Raw genomic sequence first — 4,201 nt, 5'->3', positions numbered from 1 at the left:
GTTCCCATTCAATAAAGATGTAAATGAACATGAATTATTCGGTATGAAAAAACCAAAAACTGGTTAACAAAAGAATTAACATTATCCTATGTGAAGTGATTCAATCAAATTCTAGTCATTTGGCCCTCAAACGCCTTGGTACGGTAGAGAGTGGGGAGAGTCAGCTCTCCCTCACGAATTGCTCTCACATGGTCATGCGTATACAACCACTGCCAGGGAAGTCCTGCTCACTGCCTTCTCGCGGAGGGGGTGTTGTTTACGAAATTGAGAGGACTAAAAGCGAATATCCGGCGCTTTAACTAGGTTGGTGGACACGGACGATCCACTTAGGAGAGTTGGATAACCCTGATTCCAAACTAGTGGTGCATATACGCCCCGAGATCCTAAGAGAACAAATGGCGTATGAACCTATTGTTGGTCACCGGCAACCATGGAACTGCATCTCCTAGCGTTTCTCCACTGCCTTATGGATTAGACCTCTAGGTCAGAGAATCGGGGTATAGACCCTTAAGAAAACCACCTGCTTCGGTCTGGGCACCCGCTCAGTATCAAAGCCCTCACACATATCGAATGATTTGTCTGGCGCATATATATTTGTTGCCTCATTGTACCATTGTCTGTGTTTAAATAAATGAATTTAAAGGAGATAAGGAAGAAGTATAACCAAAATCATGCAATAATTATGATGTCTCTCATTTGTGTCTATTATATCTCAAAATGTCTATCTGATTTTTAAAATCTCTTATAGATGAATTTAAGCATCACTTTTGCATTTTTCTCAACATATCACAGGAATGAATACTCATAGTTAGTTGAAAGTCTAAATTAATTTATGTTAACTGCTAGATACCCACTTAGTGGTGTAGAGGTTAAGTAAATTCTCGTTGCGAGACCTAAACATCCTGGGTTCGGTCTCTAGCGGGGTCATCATTGAACACTGCCGAAACGTTCTATGGAAGAGTAAAAGTTGTCCAGTGCTCCCTAGTTTTCAATCGTTGTTGCAGTATTGTCAGTCCATAATGTAAAACTACAGATCTTGCTATTTCTAGTCCCCCTTGCTAAATTCACTCACCTCAAGACGTCTTATAAATATTTCGACATTCAAGCAATCGTTACTGTTTTAACTATAATTGTACCTTGTAATAGTGACAAATAGTTGGTACACAATATCCGTTATCTGATTGTTTTATTCGAGTTTACAAGGCAATAATCCACCACAAATCTGTGTGTTCGGTTCAAAGCAACAGGTTTTGTGTGCAGGCTAGTGATACTACGCGGCATCTGTAATTGTAAAAAAAGAGGATCAGAGTTCAAACCTAAGGCCATATGGCTCAAAGTAGAATGATTTACCACTTCATTTAGGTGGTAATGGTTGGTCACTTCATCATACATTGCATTAAAATTTCATGTTTTTTATTGTTTCACAACAACTCACTATTCTTGTTATATCTTGTGGCTTGCGTGCCCAGTTAATATATGACGTGATAAGACCGCTAATTAGAGAACAGTGAATTATCGATCGGACCAGTGACACGAAACCCGTACGAGCAATCTAGAGCGCTTGTCGGTCCTGTTATCTGCCTAGCCCACCCAGTTAAGTCCAGAACACCAATAAAAGCCTCTGCAATATGAATCATTATATTTCAAACATACTGAGTTTATGTACCAAACAGATTGACCACATCGTACCATAAAATAGGAAACAACATTTGTACAAGATTTAGCCAAATGTAGGAGGCAGCAATTAATAGACTTAGGATAACTCAAGAATGATAAATCATACAATAATAGTCTATAGGTCAAAACAAAGCTTATAATAAGGGGAACATGAGTATGAATAGTTTAGTTATTTAGCAATTATACGATAATAAATATATGCATTAATACTGGTCCATAAATGGATGCCAATGTTACCATTCACTATTGTTATCGGGACACAACACTTCTCACTCCTGCTTTTCCTTTATGTTTATTTCTCTACATGTATGTGACTAAGCTGTGATCTGGTTAACTATCACTATTTAGTTAATCTAAATTTTCTTTCGAGTAATATTTATAGCATACTCGTCGTCTGTTCTAATAATCACTTTTACGACGGGATAAAAAGACGACATAATTTAGGTCAATATTTTTTGCTGATTTCCATTATGAATTCCGACCAAGGTAACAGGTGTGACAATCGTTCAGTGTAACGTTTTAAGGTCAATATTTTCTTGTGCCGATTTAGCATAAACTTCGCTCAATGTGACAAATGTGGATTTTCATTCAGTTTGACAATTATATTCCCTGTATCAATTCAGGTGAACAATATTTAATGTATTTGCTTTTACAGTAACTCCATGTATTTCACCTATGTGATATTGTGTTCCTAATTTGAGTCACGATAGTTACAGTGGTTCTCTTTTCGAAGTATGAGTGTTAGGATCGAGGAATTGCAGTGGTTCCGAATCGTCAATTATGGGCAGTATGACTTTAAACTCAACAGAGTCGATGCGTACGTAGCTGCTTCTATACACGCCCAGACAACAAAGATATAACAACGAAGACTGGAATATAATAGTCACCCATTATGTTCGCCGATAATCTTTGTGAATCGTTTATACTTACAAACTAACAAATTTGTTAACTACCATCCCCTTACTTTGTTTCTGTTTTAGCTTCCAACATTCTGTGCTGCTAACTATCAGCTTAGAATCTTATTGTAAGTTTACTTCGGCTCCATTTTTAATCATGTCTAAAGTCAAAGAAAATAAACATGGTTTTGTTCCCTATCTCGGTAAAACTCAATAATTTCTTATACATCCTAATAATCGGTAAGAGTGATCATTAAAGACTCCTATTCACGGTTTACCAAATGAATCTTGAAACTGTAGCCTATAAATCCAAAACTGTTAGCCATAAATAGTGAAGGATTTGGAATTTTGTCACAGAAAAATTGAGGGGAAGATAAGTGTGGGAAAAAACGGTGGAAAACATAATAAAAATGAGGAGAAATAGGGAACAAAAGTGGATTACTTTACCATCAAGCAAGCAATTGTTTCTCCTCACTTACTTCTGTGTCCCAGTCTATTTTACTTCAAGTAGTACCTTTTCAAAAATATTTTGGCTAATTATTTTAGTAAATGTAGTTCACTGTCATCATACAACCTAGTGTCATTACCAAACTAACTCCAAACTCAATATTAAGGAAAAATTGCCTATTGTAAAACTATTTCTTATTAGTAGTTTGTACTTCTTAACCTGGTGTAATTTTTTTGGTTTGATATGTTTTAGCAGTGGCCGATTGTGTAGTTCGTGAGGATTCATCTAGTCGTTTCGATCTCTACAAAAATCTTTCTTCATTATGTTCTTCCACCTCCACTTCTCCGCTCCTACCTCCGTCCACTTCTCCAGTCTCCAAAAAATCAACAGCTTCATTTGTTCATCATCGGTTGTCCAATTTTATGAAGTTACGGAAACTTAAACGATCATTTAGTACAACTACACGAAAACCCGTTCATAATTTTGCTTCTAATAAAATGAATCAATATCGCAGTTTTGCACATTATAATAATTATAATCTTCGACGACTTAATTTCGCTAATAGAATTAATCAAAAAATTAGTTGTAAACGAACACAACCTGTTTTTAATTAATGTTAAATAATCTTTCTTAGTATTTTAATTCTCAGGTTGATTACTTCGTTGTTTATACAATGTTCTTCTCGCTGTGTAACTTAAACATATGCATACAAAATTTCAGTTCTAATTGTTAATTGTAGCGAGAATCTTCTTTATTATTAGCAATAAAATAATATTGAATTGTACATATCATTCTAGGTACATTCCTAATACTAGAACTAATGAATTCATAATTGATATGAGACATATAAGTTGATAATTTGTGTCTTACTCTGCTTCACACAATTCGACTTTTAAAAGTGGCACTGAAAATATCACATAGTTTATTCGAATGAATTTAAACCAAATTTTGTTTACTGATAAACCTACTCACAGTGAAACTAACAATACTTACTACTGTTAAACTGTTCTCATTTCTTAATTTATTAACATTTGGTTGTCATCAAATTTATTTTGTTTGGCTGTGTTCTTCCTTGTTAACCTTTTAATAATCGAACTCTTAGTGTATTGGTATGCTATGGTAGGTGACTGTTTCTATTACTTTTAAATGTTTTTTTTGAATTTATTTTCCTGTTACTTCG

Source organism: Schistosoma mansoni (assembly GCF_000237925.1).
Source record: "Schistosoma mansoni, WGS project CABG00000000 data, chromosome 2 unplaced supercontig 0120, strain Puerto Rico, whole genome shotgun sequence".
Lineage (NCBI taxonomy): Eukaryota > Metazoa > Platyhelminthes > Trematoda > Strigeidida > Schistosomatidae > Schistosoma > Schistosoma mansoni.
This window is presented reverse-complemented; position numbering follows the sequence as displayed.